Source organism: Lontra canadensis, unplaced genomic scaffold (genome assembly GCF_010015895.1).
Source record: "Lontra canadensis isolate GAN:19392208 unplaced genomic scaffold, GSC_riverotter_1.0 scaffold50, whole genome shotgun sequence".
NCBI classification, from domain to species: domain Eukaryota; kingdom Metazoa; phylum Chordata; class Mammalia; order Carnivora; family Mustelidae; genus Lontra; species Lontra canadensis.
In genome coordinates this window covers 9,438,620-9,455,896 of record NW_022631044.1, presented here as the reverse complement: position 1 = coordinate 9,455,896, position 17,277 = coordinate 9,438,620, and the positions used below count along the sequence as shown (strand labels likewise).

Sequence of the window (17,277 nt, the reverse complement as noted above, 5' to 3'; positions counted from 1 at the left end):
TCCATCTTCTACTCTGGTCAGAGCTGGATACCCACTAGAGTGATTAATTTCTCAGGCTGAACCCTCAAGTTGACTTCACAACCCATCGTCCTGGAATTCTGTGTCCAAGGATGAGGCCTGAGTGTCTAGATCACCACCAAATCTCATTACCTCCACATGTCCTACAAATGAAGATCTACCATGTGACAGGTACCTACCCAGTTAATCTTTTACCCTCACAGAGAGTCCCATAAAGAGATGTAATATAATGTAGTCAATGATACGTAGAAGATCCTGTGGGAGTGTGGTGGAGAGAGAGTAAATCCAGCAGGAAACCTTCTCAGAAAAGTGATATTAGAACCTAATCTTGAGGAATAAGGAGTAGCCAGGCAAAGAAAAGCATGAAGGCTGTATAAAGATATTTTGGATTGGGATGCCTGGGTGGCTCAGTCGGTTAAGTGTCAAACTCTTGGTTTTGGCTCAGGTCTTGATCTCAGAGTTGTGAGTTCAAGCCCCATACTGGGCTCCACAGGTAGCCTACTTTTAAAAAAAAAAAAAATGTTTTGGATAAATGGAACAGCATAAGTGAAGCAAAGAAGCATTAGAAAGCATGGATTATTCTGAAAATCACAAATATTTAAGTATTGCTAGTTATAAAGCATAAAGGGAAGAGACACAGGAGATGAGTCTGACTAGGGAGTTTTGTCATGTTACCAGCCTTTATTCATCCTATCAGTGTAGCTCAAATACATGGCTGGATTTGAGTTCTACAAAGACCACTGTGATATCTCTTTGGAGGATGAGTCTGAGGGATGCCAACCTGGAGACAGGAAGACATTTTTAAAGTTCCTGATAGTTCCTGTGGGAGATAGTGAGGTCTTGAGCTAGAGCAAAGGGACTGGAAGGCAGAGACACAGGTGTAGTCAAATCAGCCGGCCTCAGTGACTGTATTGGTCAGGATATAATAGATCATGCTATGGTAACAAATGACCCTCCTCCATCGTGGAGGGTTATCATGAAAGTTTATTTATTTCTCTGTCATGCAGTTAGCCAACCTTCTTGGACTTGGTGACACTACCATCTCAAGACAGAAGCTCTGCATTCAACACAACAGAAGAAGAGGGATGTTTCAGGTAAAGAGGGCTGAGAAAGCTTTTCACTACCTTAGCCTAGAAATAAGATGGGAATTTTTACTTATGTCTCATTGGCCCATACTAGTCATATGGCTGCACTTAACTAGAAGTAGGATGGGAAGTATCATCTCTTAAATGCCCGGAAAGAAAAGAAGAATTGGATATTTGTGAATACTGGTGATGTTTACCACGGTCAAGGTCATGGTGGCATAGAGATGGTATAGCCAGTGTAGTGAGTGAAACATGCACATGGCAGATGGACAGGTGAAAGAAGTTTATGATAAACTTCAGGTTTTTAGTGTGGGAAAACAGAGAGTGATGGTGCCAGCCCGTGTGACAGGGAAGGCTGCTTCAACACCATAGCGAGGGTAAAATAATAGTTTTTGGATACATGAGATATCCCTAGGGTAAGCATTGTATCCAGAGATAAAAAGCAAAAGGTAGAGTGGGGCAAAAGGTAGCGTTGGGCAAAGCTGAAGGCAATTACAGTGTTTGAATAGCTCAGAAGGAGCAGTAACTGAATCATGGTCATGAATTGAAGGCAAAGCAGACAAATCACCAGGAGAAGGTGTTTGGGGAAAAAAAAATAGGCTGGTGCTCAAGGCTGCTTTCAGCATCAAGCACACATTTGCCTGATGCTATGAAATATGTTAAAAGGTGTCATTGAATGCCTGACTGTGCTCTGGACCTTAGCTAGTGACTCAGGTCCTGGTTTTCCATCTCTCTCTAGTCACCTGGCCACCCTGGGCCTGGATCCTGCTCCCCATAAATGAGCCTTCTGGAGCCTGGCCACTTGAAGGCAGCCCTTCTTCACCACCATCTAATCATACCTTGGAATATCTCACTCGGCATGAGCTAAGGCCATAACCATAAGAGAGCTTGCTACCTCATTTAGACTCTGCTTTAGACACTTACCCCAAGTTTAAACTCTCATGTAGGACAGTTCCTCCAAACCCCATCCTGACTCCCTCACAGAGGCCACTGCTTGATGCTTGTTCACAAGCCTTCCTGCCACCTAAGAAAACTGTGGTCCAGCTTGCCTCAGGCCATACCCTTACAAATCTAAGAAGGACAATAAAGGCAGTGGTCTGGCATTTCCCCCCCCCCCAAAATATTTACTACCAATAAAGGATGAAATTTCTTTGAGATCCTGGAGAGAGAGGTGGATGGCATTATACAGGAACCAGCATGGAAACAAGGCCATCAGTGGAGAGGTAAGCTTGCTCCCCATGGGACATGGGACTCCATGTCCAGAGATCATGGCTGATATTATAGGGGACCAAGCCGAGGGAAGAAAGAATTGTCAGGAACCTCACAGAGACTTCAGGAAATAGGTCAACAGCCATCCGCAAGCCCCCTGTACCAGGAGGAGACTAAAAATTCACATTCGCGTCTTATAGAAGGACACGGCAGATCTACAGTAACTGTAGGAATCAAGATTTGGGGTTCAGGAAAGTGGAGCAGCACTCCAGCTTCAGGAACACCAAGGGTCAGAGTTAGGTTGCAGACCCACATTGTTCTAGGAGTTCTGGCCTAAGCAAGGCAAGAACTAAGGGGGGACAGTCTTCCCTCCTTCCCTCTGTCCCCAGGACAGAGGACTGAAGAAAGGCTGGTAGAAGCAAAGCAGCAAGCCAGGGGAACCCGGATAAGGGCATGGGCAGCAGGCCTTCTCCAACACAGGTTAAACTTTGAGACCCAAGCATAAGGGAATCAAGTAGGCATTCTGTCTGCCTCAGGGGCTCCTCAAGGCTCCTCCTGACAGAATCCCTGAAGCCTTGCAGCCTCTATATGACTTCTTATGGTGCCTTCTTCCAGTCTCCCACTGAAGTTGGGTGAGAGCAGTTACATGGGTTAAATAGAGTCAGTATGCTTGGGAAGGTTGGAGGGAGGCAGCCTTCTGTGACTAAAAAAACGGGGCTAGGGATGCAGTGTAGACAAGAGCTAAGAGGAGACTCGGGTTAACTGTCAAAGCTGAAACTCTATTACTTGTTTTTTTTTTTTTTTTTAAGATTTTATTTATTTATTTGACAGACAGAGATTACAAGTAGGCAAAGAGGCAGGCAGAGAGAGAGGGGAAAGCAGGCTCCCTGCCAAGGAGAGAGCCCGATGCGGGGCTCGATCCCAGGACCCTGGGATCATGACCTGAGCTGAAGGCAGAGGCTTTAACCCACTGAGCCACCCAGGCACCCCTCTACTACTTGTTTTAAAAAGATGACTATATCAGCATGCCTGGGTGGCTCAGTCAGTTAAGCATCTGTCTTCCACTCAGGTCATGATCTTAGGATCCTGGGATCAAGCCTTGCATGGGGTTCCCTGCTCAATGGGGAGTCTGCTTCTTCCTCACCCTCTTCCCTTCCCCCTGCTTGTGTGCACGCTCACTCTCTCTCAAATAAGTAAGATAAAATAAAATAATATAAAATGAAATATGACTATATTTACAAATCATCCGTAGGGTGCTCAAATTCACACTATTGCTTAATGCAATTAAAAAGAAGTAACACTCTAGGATTTTTTCTCTTGTTTATCCCATTTGGAGTGTATCAGTTGAAGAAACGGTCTGGATTTTACTGATTGCATTTGTATGTTATTGTTTCAAATATGCCTCTTATAAATTGTATCTAGACATTTAGCTCTAGATACTTGATCAAATTCAGGGTTGATACTGAGGGAGAAAGCTACTCCACAGGTGATTTGTGGACCTTCTTCAGGAGGCACATGTTTTTGTTTTTTCCAGTTTTATTAAGATGTAATTGGCAAATAAAATTGTTTTGTAATATAAAAAATTACTGGAACCAATAAAAAAAGAAGTAACAAATATGAAAATACATTGTGTATTGTAACACTGAATAAAGGCAGGATATTGAAACTGCTTAGAAGCTAGTCACGTAGGGGTGCCTGGTTGGCTCAGTCAGTTAAGTGCCTGGCTCTTGATTTCAGCTCAGGGCTGATGTCCCAGTCATACTGAGCCCTCTGTTGAGCCCTGCCCTGTGCTGAGTGCAGAGTCTGCTTATCCTTCTCCCTGTGCTTCCCCTGCCCACCCCGCTTTCTCTCTCTCTCTCTCTCTCTCAAATAAATAAATAGAAATAAAGCTAGCCATATAAAAATAGACTTTATAGCCCAAATATATGGATGCGTGCTGTGGCAAGTGTTTTATATACATTATTTTATTCAATCCTCACCTTGACTGTAAGAGGGTAGGTACTATTATTTGTGTTTTATAGATGAGGAAACCCAAGCTCATGGAGTATCTAATACAGGTCTCACAGCTAACTGGTAAGCAGCCGAGCCTGTCGTCAAGCCCATGCCTGTGTTGATTCCAAAGACAGTACTTCCCTCAAACTAAGAACACCACGGTGTCTTTGTTTTCACATGTCCAGCTGGGCTGTCTTTACTCATTGTCTGCAGAGGTTAGTTCTGCAACACCAGCTCTTGTCTCTACTGTCAGCCAGAGAGCAGCCTCCAGGGATCTTGAGGCTGGTTCTGGAGGAGGGCTTCTTCCCCCATAGCACGCTGCACAATGGCCAAGCTCTGGGCCTTATCTGGCAGCCCTCACATTCCTGCTTAGCGCCCCAAGCAGGACACATTCCTGACTGGGTGGAGGGAAGAATTCCTAGCATTCTTCAGCCGCTGTCCTCTGTCCTTGCAGGAGCTGCTAATCTCGGTACCTGGGGGGGGGGGGGGGGGGGGGGGGGGGGCAAAAAAAAAAAAAAAAAAAAACACCAAAAACCCAAACTTCATTTCTAACATTTGGAATTACTCTGAATTACTCTCCGGACCAGGAGAAGGGAGGAACAAAGGGCTGGAGGGAGATTCAGGACTATTGAGACATGTACTTTTCTTTATAACATGTTTCAGGATTGTGGAATCAGGAATTCACACTCTTTCTCAATAGTCTCTAGGGTCTGTGAGGGCCTTGCATTTGTCCTTCATGGTTGACAGGAAGTCTATATTGTTTGTCATTCTTAAACATCATAGCATCTTAGTATTAGTTATACTTTGAAAATAGAACAATCCGGATGTTTGAACATTACCTCTCTGCAATGATAACACCTATTACTTTTATAAATAAATTTATATTATACTATGCTTTACCACTTACATTATCTCATTTGATCTGCACAAGAAATCTGAGATTGGTAGTAGTATTTCCATTTCATAGAGGAGACATCTAATCTGAGAAGTGAGGTAACTTGCTGGCTACCAAACAGTTGCCAAGGCAGAGGTGGCCTGTGACCAAATTTCCTGACTCCCCTCTACCATGTTTCACTCAAGGCCTCCCATTATGTCCTCACAGATGCTACCAGGTAGTAACTGGGAGTCTACCCAGTTAGAGGGTAACATCTGATTCTCCTTCCCAGAGACGACTCCAGTGAGAGACTGGGGGTTTGGGGGTTCAGGGGGCTGGCTAAGGCCAAGGTCAGAATGTCCTTGTGGCCGTGGAGTATGAAACAAGAAAAGCAATCCAGCATCTTGAGAAGCTGAGTCAAAAAGCCAAGCCAACCACCTAAGCAATGATTTTCAAGGTATGGACTCTAGCCAACTGGTAGGCCACAAGCATGTTCCACAAACTGATCCCCAAATGTGAGTCTTTTCTTTGGATCTTACTAGCAAATGGCCCTTGATACCCTACATTTTCAGAGTGTGTGTGTGTGTGTGTTTGTCTAAAGTCTACTTACTAATAACTGCTGAATTGTCAAGAGTTGGTAGTATTTGGTATTCATAAATAAAAATTTAGCACATAAATAAAGTTTACTGAGGGCTTAACTAAATATTCACCTTCCTGCCAGGCAACACTTGGCAATATTTGCAAACTCCCACTATAAACATGCATGGGCAGTCTGTTGAAGTATCCTCAGTTTGGGAAGATTGTTTTGTTATTAGTATCAGTACTCTATTGAGTTGCTTGTTCTTTCCTGTGGTTGTTACTGTCTCTGCTTTTTAATTATAAATTACCCTCCTTTACCTTCGTCATCATCTATTGTGTCTGAGGTGTACTGTTCGATTAACCCTATGGTAGGATAGTGATATCTATGTAGATCAACACGATTTATGATGTATAACAAAACATTAACACAAATATGGATTGTAGTACACACAAAAGTCATCCATACAAATATTGCTAATGCAGATATTCATACAATCTGAATAAAATGTGTCTGCCCAGGAACATTTTGTTGCTATCAGAGAATTCTTTGAAAAGTAGGAAAGACTGGAATGTGTGCATCTTGGAGCCTTTTGCGTCATGTAGGTGGGACTCACTGGGTGGCAAGGGAGAACTTGGGTTCTTTATAGTGGGATGGGAAGAACTACAGAGACCAGAAGAAAGTGAACATTGGAAGGGAGCTTGGGAGGCAGAAATTGGAGAGATTGAAGAAATTATGCCTCCAGTGTCTTTTCCAATGTCTTGGCCTCAGCATGGATGTGGAAGGAACAGTTAAAAGTGAACGTGTCCCCAAGATGCCCTGTAGGGTAGTCTGGTTTGGGCACTGTGCAAACGTGGCCTGCCAGGACAGGTGGAGGCTGAAATGCAGCTGTTCATTACTGACTGTGAACCTTCAGTGCCAATGAAGAGAAATCTTTCTGTAATTTGCCTCTACAGAATGACTTTTAGTAAACAATTTAAAAGTGCCCCTATGTGCAAATTATGGTCTTTGAGATACTCCAGGAAGTCCTGGAAGACTCTTTTTTTTCATGGATATACTGAAGGTGACCACTTTTGCTCCCAATCAGGGAAGATGGCTGAGTAACCTAAGGATATTGAACAGGCATTCAAGTCAGGCTTGAAACTTAGAGAGGAGTCCAATAATGTGCTTACATTTTGGCAAAGTCAAAACATGAGAAGTAAAGAGCCTAGATACAAAATAAGATCTTTCTTCAGTTTTTTGAAATGCCACCAAGAAAAGCCTTCCAATACTGCAAAACAAAAGCCATTTAAAGATTTTTTTAAAACTTATTTGAGAGAAAGAGAGAGAATGAGCATGAGAAGGGGGAGGGTCAGAGGGAGAAGCAGACTCCCTGCCGAGCAGGTGGGTGTGGTGGTGGGGGGGGGGACTCTATCCTGGGATTCCGGGATCATGACCTGAGCCAAAGGCAGTCGCTCAACCAACTGAGCCACCCAGGCACCCAACAAAAGCCATTTAAAAGGAAGAACCCATAGAGAGATGTCTTCTTATCCTGAGAATCTTTGAGTTTGAATTCAGACAAAAGGAAATCATCTGGTTATTATTAAGAACTGAAAATTCCTTAAATGACGCAGGCCAAAATAGAGCCACCCTTTTTAAAAAGCAGTTCTAAATCTGTCCTGCCATATAATTTCATGAATACTTTATTATAAGCTTTACACCACTGTTAATCATTGTATGCGTCCCATTTCATAAAGTGATAGTTGTCTTCAAGTAAACCTTAGTGAATAGTAAGATATCATTAAAGGTAAGGATGTAAAATAGTGTTTAGTTTGGCTCCTGCAAGTGATTCATCTTGGTTTCTTACCTAGTAACTATTGAGAGAGATAAGCTGACATTGCCCGATTTCACAAACACATCCTGGTGAATGAGTTGCCATATTCCTTTCAGAATTCTCGTTTCAGAATTCCAGTGGTAGTGCCAATGGTTACCTTTATTTGATTTACCCTGGTAACTGAGTGACTATTTATTTGGTATGAATAAAGCTGAAGGTTATCCCATGTCTCTGGCACACTAGTCATGATCCTACAGGACTGTGTGGTTGCGAAATTCCCCTAAGAGGTTGTTGGATTATACAAGACCCATTATTACTTTTTTTTTTTTTTTTACCAACCCACAAGAGTCCCAAGCCATTGTATTGCTGGAAAAGCAAGGAAAAGCCACAATGCATTAAAAAAACAATAATAATAAACACCTGAAAACAAAAACCGAAACCAAAAGAAAACAAAAAAACAAAACGTGGTTCCCCACCTGTAGTCGGTGGGATTTAAATTTGCAAGGACTATGGTCAAGATCCGTAATTTGCTCCCTTTAAGCTGTGAGTGGTCAGGCCTACAATAATCATCGATTTTCTCAGTTCTCAACATGTGCGTAAGGGCCAAAAGGCATCAAATACAGAAGCTTTGGAGGGTAAAGCTATAAAACTAAATAAACACAGCTTTTCAAAGACCCAGATGAAGAAGGGGAAAATACTATAAAAGCAATATTTTCTTCCACTTTTTTTCCCTGAAAATGGAATAAGGTGTGTTGCTGTTTCCCCCTTTTGATTCATAACCTGGGGCTAACACTAACAAATAATTAAAACAGTAACTAGCACTGTAGAGTTCATAACATGCATCCATATATGTTAGCTTATTTGAGTCGCAAAATAGCCACTATTATTAGATTCCTTTTAATACAGAGAGCACCATGCCTTAGAGAGGCTACCTGACTTCCTCAAAGCAACTCAGCTTGACAAGTACAGCCTGGACTCCAAGACCCTTCATCTGACCCGAAAGCCTATCCTTTGCATTTTATCAGCATAATCTAAAGCAAATTGTGTCACTTTTTTATTTGACCTCCCACAATTCACACCAGTTTAATCAATCTCCAAATAATGAAAAAATGACTTAACTCTAACATCAACGTCATACCTATTAGTTCAGGAACCCAGAAGACTCTTGTCGGCTTCTGCTGTTTTTACAACCCACGTTAAGTATGAAAAGTTCGACAGTACCATAACCTCTCCCAGAAAACCAAGGTGATGTTAACCTGCAATTCAGTCTAGGGACTTTTTCTTATCTGCTGCAAAATTTACATCACTGGTACCCGTATCTAATAAATTTCAGCCGTTGTCATTCCCTTATAATTAGTTTACTTACTCTAGCATTCATATTTTTTCTTTGGATTATTTCTGTTTTCTGTTCCATGTATTCCTTCACCCCATCTGACCCGATTCAGCTCTCTTAACAATTCAGACTCTTGTCTGAAGATCCTAGTAAGTAACGAGCACCTGGAGGTCTTAGAAAACTTTATGCCTTTTCATTAATGAAAGTGAATGTATATATCTCTACATACACACATACATATACATATATATATGCACACATATATATATTGTGTGTGTAATTATGTGTGTGTGTGTATATATATATATGTATTAGAAATTTCTCAACAGTAATAAAAGACTTAAAACAGACCTTTAATACAAAGTATAAAAGTTGTATTGACAAAAACATTTTTTAAAAAATAGAATGGTATTGGCCAGTAGCATATACAGGGATTTGGATTGTTGAATTATATAACAACTTGATTTCAAGGTTAAATCTCAAACATCACCAGCAAAGTGTGTTGTGCGAAATGTCTAGAGGTCTGGAGCTAAAATCATAGCTAAACTGAGTCCTGGGCTATATTTTAGTTTTGGCAGATGCAAGAAGCAAGGGGACAAGGCATGCTTCATCTGAGCATTTGTTCAAAGCACACCGAGCATAGTAATCCCCCTCCCACCACAAATTACTGTCTTCCATTGTTTCCCTCCAAATTCAAGTAAAAGAGCTTGAGGAAATTTTTGTCCCCAGATATTGAGGGATTAGTCCTTCTATGTGTTTTTTTATTAACCAAAGATGAATCTTAAGGGTAAACATGTTCCAGCCTTGTGTCATCTTCTTTATGAACCCTTTCATTAGGTTAATGAAAGATCATCAGGTGGGAAAGGAAAGTTCTGTTCCTAGCTGGAGACTTACTACTATAAAGGGTGCCCGGCACATTGTGCTGCCCATAGGGATTCAGAGTTCCTCCCTTCTCATTTTTAGTGACCCTTGGCTTCAACCTTCAACATCCTTCACCTTGCTCCATATCCCTTTATTCCTCAAGTTACTGAACCTGAAGATAAATGAATTACACTCAGGGCAAAGGAGAAAGGGAAAGGGGGCGGAGCAAGCCTCAGGTTCTATATGGAGAGTCCTACAGATTAGGAGTTTTATTTTGCCTCCTCACTGCTCACTGTTAGCTTATGACTTAAAATTTATCTTGCTTTTCTTGCGACATTTGGCAAACGGAATTCCCATCAGCAGATTTGGGGGAGGGGGGTAGAAAATAAGCACTTAAAAATTATCATTGCTGGGGTGCCTGGGTGGCTCAGAGGGTTAAGCCTCTGCCTTCTGCTTGGGTCATGATCCCAGGGTCCTGGGATCGAGCCCCACATCGGGCTCTCTGCTCAGCGGGAGCCTGCTTCCTCCTGTCTTTCTCTCTGCCTGCCTCTCTGCCTACTTGTGATCTCTGTCTGTCAAATAAATAAATAAAATCTTTAAAAAAAAATTATCATGGCTTCCAATACCGCCAGTGTGTTTGCTGGTTTCAGAACTGGTAGTGCAGAAACCAGGAAGGAGGGGAGTGAGGCCTTGGAGTTTAATGAGAGATCACTAGACTCCAGTAGTCAGAAGATCTGGGTTCTTCCAGGTGTGGACTGTTGGGTAGCAGCTGACAGATGAAGTGTTCTAAACCTGTACGTTCCAGAAAGCTGCTTGCACAGTAGTGCTGTACAGGGGTGAATGTGAGGCTATTTGATGACAAAGGACAATGGCCATACTGAAAACAAAACAGTAGTCTGGAAGTCAAGAATCATGGGACCAGTTATAACCTAACCTTGTGGGGGTGGGGGAGTCATTGGGCTTCACCTTCAAAGTAAGGAGAATAACACATTGCCCAGCTTTCTTGCCAGGGCAGTAGTGAATATCAAATAAGATACAATATTTAAAAGCCTGAACACATGTAAGCTAGCATGACTGAAATTAGGCCCTGGTTTAAGTAACTGCTAAGGTGCTTTTTCATAGCACAATCGTGTGCTATTGACAATCTTGATCTGAAGTCTGACAAATTCATTTGTAGAAAATCTGGCTTTACCAGAAACATTGACAGGCCGTTCATAACCAAATCTTTTGTGCTTTAGTGCTACATAAAATAGTACTTCTACATAAATACATAAAATAGCTAGAAAAACATAAGATACTGAAAAGTGTTTTCTTCCCCCATTATTAGTTTGCACCTGGAAGGAAATACCTAGACTCTGAATGAATAGCAGTGGGATGCTGGGAAGACTGTATCATGTCGCAAGAGGGAATTAGAGGACAGGAAGTTAGGGTAGCACCTCAGTGAACTTTGACCAGAATAAGGAAGAGGTGAAGCACCTGTGTATAATTATCCCCGAGAAAAAAATGTTATGAGAAGAACACGAATGCTGCCATAAAATATTGGAAGGGCTGTTACAGAGGAGATGATTAGATACTCTGTTCCATAAGACAAATCACTGAACACAAAATGAAGATGTTGATTTGAATGATCTCTGAGTTCCCTTAAACAAAATTCTGGCATTCCAAAGTTACGAGGAGAGAAGCTATGGCTCAGCACAAGAGAATACTTTCCATAAGTAAGAGTTCTCCTTCAATGGGCAGAGACACCCAATCTTGGAGATATTCTGACATTCAGAAGGAGCCTGGATTGCCATTTAAGAAGGAAGTGGAGGGAGTGCTTACATTCTGAGTAAGCTGAACTCCGTGACAGTGTGGCCTCTCCAATTCTAGGATATTTTGATTCTTAAGTAGGATGTGTCACATAAAATGGTAAATAAGGGGCCTATGTGTCCTTCATTGTCAGTGGGGGTAGATACTGTCTAGGTCGTGATTGTTGTCATTCTCCTTTTCTCCTGGGCATTGAAATTGCTAAAAAGCAGATTTTCAAAAAAATAAAAAATAAAAAACAAAAACAAAAAGCAGATTTTCCAGTGCATTTGAATTAATAGCCTTGTTTTCTACTTTATTTGGGCTTTTTTGATCATTGTTCATTGTAAACAGCTGTGAATAGTTGTTTTTATAGCAACTACAGAACCAAAGCCACATCCAAGCTTGCACCAAGAAAATCCTATACTCAGCCTGGAATGAAGATGTCATTGGACTCTGTTTTGCAGATAGCATGTGATGAACTGATTGACAAAGTCTAGAAATAAATCAAGATCATCCTGATGTTTAGAAATCTGACAGACAGGGATGCCTGGGTGGCTCAGTTGGTTGGATGACTGCTTTCAGCTCAGGTCATGATCTCGGAGTCCCGGGATCGAGTCCCGCATCGGGCTCCCAGCTCCACGGGGAGTCTGCTTCTCCCTCTGACCTTCTCGCTCATGCTCTCTCTCACTGCCTCTCTTTCAAATAAATGAATAAAATCTTAAAAAAAAAAAAAAAAAGGAAAGAAATCTGACAGACAGATGGTACCAGCACATTTTAAGCTCTTAACTAGGTCATAGCCTTATAATGAGTTATGATGTATTCTGACCTTCTGGGCAACTCTCCTGCCTGCCTCTAGGACAATGCATTGCTGAATTTGAGGGAATGAGTTCATCATCAATAACTAGAAATTCTACAACTGGAAGAATAGTATTAACAATTGCAAATTTACTGAATACCTTATTGGCCCTGAAGTGAAGTTCATCCCAACAGTTATGAGGAAGCTAAACGTGTAGATGCCATGCACAAGAACAAGAATAACTGTTGTACATTATGCAGATAGAAGAAGAAGACAGAAAACCAGAAGAAACAATGAATATATTGGAACACCTTCAGCTGCAAATGCCAGAAAACCCACCTCAAAATGGCTTTAGCAAACGAAATTTATTGACTTACATAACTGAAAAGCTCAGTCATGGCTGGACTCAAGGACGCAGATGATGTCCACACAACATTTACACCCCACATCCCCTTGATCTCTCTTTCTCAGCTTCATTCTCAGTAGATTCCTTTCACTTGATGGCCCCTAGAAACTTCAGACTTAAGTTCTTCCCAACTCCAAGTCAAATACAGAGAGCACCTCTTTCTTTCCCAGCATTTTCAGCACCAGGCCCTAAACTGAGTTTCATTGGTTTGGCTTTGGTCATGTGCACTTTCTTTACTACGGCAGCAGCCTATGATTGCGTGAATAAGATCAGCACCTAAACCACAAGGACAGAAAATGAGAGGACCAGGGAAGGAGGAGGAATGAATGCTGGGCAGCCAAAAACCACTGATGTCCATTTGCCTAGAATAGCTTCAAGCAATGTGGTAAGATCACAAACAGCTGGGAAACTTCTAAAGGCTATAGTCCCAGGCAGCTGGAGATCTAGACTTTGCCATTTTATGAATAGAAGCTTCAGTCCCACCATCGATGAGGATATAGCAGCTCTAAGAACACCAACGAGCTGTGGGGTTCCAATGGCCTTTAGTCTAAGAGTGTCACACGTTTGGCACAAGAAGATCCCATGTTCCCAGAGTAGTCTTATCAGGCACAAGTGCACACACATTGGGACGTATCAATAGTGGCATCGTAGGAAACAAAGAACAACTCTGTGAGGGTATGTGGGTGTGCATAAATGTTCAAATGCAAGTGTCATTGGTCTTGACGCTGTATCATTGAGAAGCACTGAGAGCAGCACAGAACCAAGCAATGGTCCTGGAAAGTAATCTTTCATGTGACAATGGGTAGAAAAGAGAGGAGACAATAAGTTAAAACCTGGGCTAGACTCCTCTATGTGAGAGTTGGGGAGGGAGGGTAATCACTCTTTGGAAAAGAAGAAAAGGTAGTATCTCATTGCTTCTGCTTCATTTTGGAGGTGGATGAGTAAGTCTGGACACAGTAAAGCTTTTTAGCAAGTTGAAACGTGTTCTCCAGTCAAGGAAGGGAAAGCCGCTATGAGAGAAACAAGGGAAATGCTCTAGTTCTCTGAGGGCTTAAAATGAGCCATTGGGTTTTAGGAGCCATTATTTTGACCTTGAGCACATGGAAAAGACATTGACATATGTATCCCTTGGAGCAGCTCCTTTTGCCCACTATTACCAAACCTTTAGTTACAGTCAGGTGTGGATATGCCTTTTAATATGTATTTGTATCCTTAATGATACAGAAAGCATGAAGTCCATCAATGGCTTACAAGGAAAATCATGTTCCTATCTTCCAGCCTCCTTTTCCATGAAGTCCAACAGGGAGGGAGGGAAGGAAGGAAGAAAGGAAGAAAGGAGGGAGGGAGGAAGGAAGAGAAAAAGAGAGACAGATAAAGAGAGGAAGAGAGAGAAAAGGAAAAAAAAGAAAGGAAGGAAGGGAGGAAGGGAGGGAATTCCATATTATTAGTTTGCTAGGGTTGTCCTAACAGAGTACCACAGAGTGTCTTCAACAATGGAAGGTAATCATCTCACAATTCTTCAGGTTAGAATTCGAAGATTGGTGTAGAAATCTGTTGGTTCTTTTACCGTGAGGAAGAAACTTCCATGCGCCTCCCCTGGCTTCAGGTGGTTTGCTGGCAATCTTTGGCACATCTTGCCTTGTAGATGCATCACCCCAATCTGTGCCTTCATCTTCCATGGTGTTCTCCCCATATGGTTGTCTGTATCCAAACTTCTCCTTTTAAAAAGAATACCAGTCATATTGGATTAGGGCCCATCCTAATGAGCTCTTCGAACTACCTCGTCAATGACTTTAATTCCAAATAAGGGCACATTCTGAGAGGTACTGGGGTTAGTACTTCAACATATGGATTTTGGAGCGTGCATAATTCAACCCATAACAGTCCATAATCCTTCTTAATATTCCAGAAGTTATAAATGGCTGCACACTTTGCTACAATGTTTGAAATCTAGAACTAAATATATGCTTAATACTATGATAGGTGTGTGTGTGGGGGGGTGTACTCTTCAGAATTCCCTCTTTCCCATCACGGGGATAATCATGGTGACTGAAGGATAAAAGACTAGATTCTTCCAGCTTGAAAGATTTATCTCTTTTGAAGCAAAAATTGGAGGAAAATCAAAATTCCTTTTGTATAAAGGGACTGATTCTTTGACTTTCCAAGGGATGGGAGAGGAAAACTCTTTGTTTCTTTACTCTCAGTAGGGACAAGAGAATACAGTACTTCTCTTTTCACTCCCCCTCTCTGAAGGAGGGGCATGGGAGTAGGGTGGGTTAATTCCTAACTTGGCTTTTGAAAGTAATTTTTCCTGTTTCTCATCTGAACCAATTGATCACATGTTGCTGCCAATGCTCACTTGCCCCGTGTGAGCGAGGCTTTGTGCTGAACAAAAGGAAGACAGCGCGACATTTAACCACAGTCAAGTCCTCTGTGGGACAGACAGGAATAACATGCATGATTGCAACCCATAAATAATACACCTCATGCCATCTGCATTTTGCTTACTCTTTAAAACAGAGACTGCTATTCCTGGACAAGTCAATGTTAATCCTAGACTCCTAACTTCGGGACCGGTTCTTGCTGGGAGTGGCATTTCCCTTCACCTCTTCCTCTCTCTATATTTCCAGTCCAGCCAAGCATAAATAAGTAGGCAATTTCTACCCTGATCACTGAAGCTCTAAAGATAGGGCACTGAACCCAGTCAATGATGAATACATGCCATATGGAGCTAACGGCAAGTTCGGATGTAAATTATCTCCGTATTGCTCTCTGCATTGCAGATAAAAAGTCCCTTGTGTCATTTCTTTGTACTGAGCTGTGTGTATCTGAAAACAGCTAAAATCACTGAGAAAAGTGGGACGTTTAATTTCACCTGAAAAAGGACAGGGTATGGCTTGTATTAATGATTAGTGAATGTTTTTAAAACATTGTTTGATGTTGTGCACAATTTATTTCATTGGAATCTTGTATTTTAAGCAAATGTTTGAATTCTTCTAGCCAACTGTATTGATAGTGCAGAGCAGTGTACAAGAGTTAGAATTGAAAGACCCTGGTTTGGGTTCCTGCACCGAGAACAATTGCCAACATTTACTGAGTTGACGGCAACTGTTCTAGGCAGTTTATGTAAGTTGTATCATTTACTTTTCACAACAACTTTAGAAGACAAGTCCTATTATTCCCACATTATATATAAGAAAACCATTCAAATAGTTACGAGAAGAGCTGGATTCAAATCCACACTGTTAGCCACAAAGTCTATGTTCTTTGTATTACTCCATGTGACCTCTTGCCTTCTAGCTGTTTTGACCCAAAGCAGACACAAATACTTTCTTGGACTCTTTTTTTTTTTTCTTAGGGGAATTGAATGAAATATTCTCTAAGATCCTTTCAACTTCTAAACACTCTGTGATCCCTCCCTTTTTTCTTTACAAAATGTGAGTAAATCTTTTGTTTAAATACTGCCTTCCTTCTTCAAACTCTAAGATAATCCTCTTGTCGTTGGAGGGAGGGGCGTAAATCCTCATCGTGTCAAAGATTAGAAATTATAAAGTTTAGAAACTGTTTTGCCTTGGACCCGTCTTCCTGTTGACCTACGTGCAGTCTTCTACTAATGCAAAGGGGCATTGGGAACCCCAGTCTCCTGTGGAAGTCCTGAGAGTCTCAGACAACCTATGGATGAGCTGTGTGATGTAAGGGTTGCCTCTCTGTGTAGAAGTGTAAACTCTTTAGGAATACAAGTAACCACTTATTATCTGCCTAGTTTTCTGGGTATTCCTACCTAGATTCAATAAAAATACATTTATGACATGGCATATTAACTTCTCATTAAGCTTTCCCAATTTTTTTTAATGGATTCATATGCCAAGCTAAATACAAGAGGCAAGCTGTGTTCTCTGTGAGACCATTTGTAAGCATTCCAACACGAAGAATAGAAATATTACTTTAAGATACTCCTATAGATTCCTGGCTGGCTCATCCGGTAGAGCATATGACTCTTGATTTCAGGGTCATGAACTGATGCCTCATTTTGGGTTCATAGTTTACTTAAAAAAAAAAAAAAGTACCACTGGATGGTATCTGCATGGAATCTGCACAGGATGGCTATGGAAAGATGAAGAGGCAAGAGTGAGTGTGTCCTTGTAAAGCCTGGGGTTGAGAAAGTTCAAGGAACTTTTAAAGGAAGTTCAAGGAAAAGTTCAAGTGATCCAGTCCCAAAGTAGTTCTTGCTGAACTTTTCAAATGAATGAATAGTAGATGACTTCTTTACCAGAGTAAGTATACAGAATACCAGATGTGCCTACTTTTGAAAGAAGAAGAGAGGAACTTTCATTTTAAAAAAGGTAGACTCAGGGCGTCTGGGTGGTTCAGTGGGTTAAAGCCTCTTGCCTTCGGCACAGGTCATGATCCCAGCGTCCTGGGATCGAGCCCCTCATCAGGCTCTCTGCCCAGCAGGGAGCCTGCTTCCTCCTCTCTCTCTGCCTGCCTCTCTGCCTACTTGTGATCTCTGTCAAATAAATAAATA

The 17,277-nt window shown here is 41.7% G+C and overlaps 1 protein-coding gene across 3 annotated transcripts in view; it reads left to right on the top strand.

The window, feature by feature from the left end:
* Window positions 1-17,277, top strand: part of EHBP1 (EH domain binding protein 1) — a 412,862-nt gene that overhangs the window by 48,161 nt on the left and 347,424 nt on the right. The window contains exon 1 of one of the 3 annotated variants that reach the window (XM_032873813.1): window positions 5,496-5,635. The exons of 1 other annotated variant lie outside the window; for it this stretch is intronic. The gene's annotated coding sequence lies outside the window, so the exon portion shown is untranslated. Of the gene's footprint in view, window positions 1-5,495; window positions 5,694-17,277 lie in introns of those variants that run through there. One more of the 3 variants, XM_032873809.1, reaches the window with a different exon arrangement.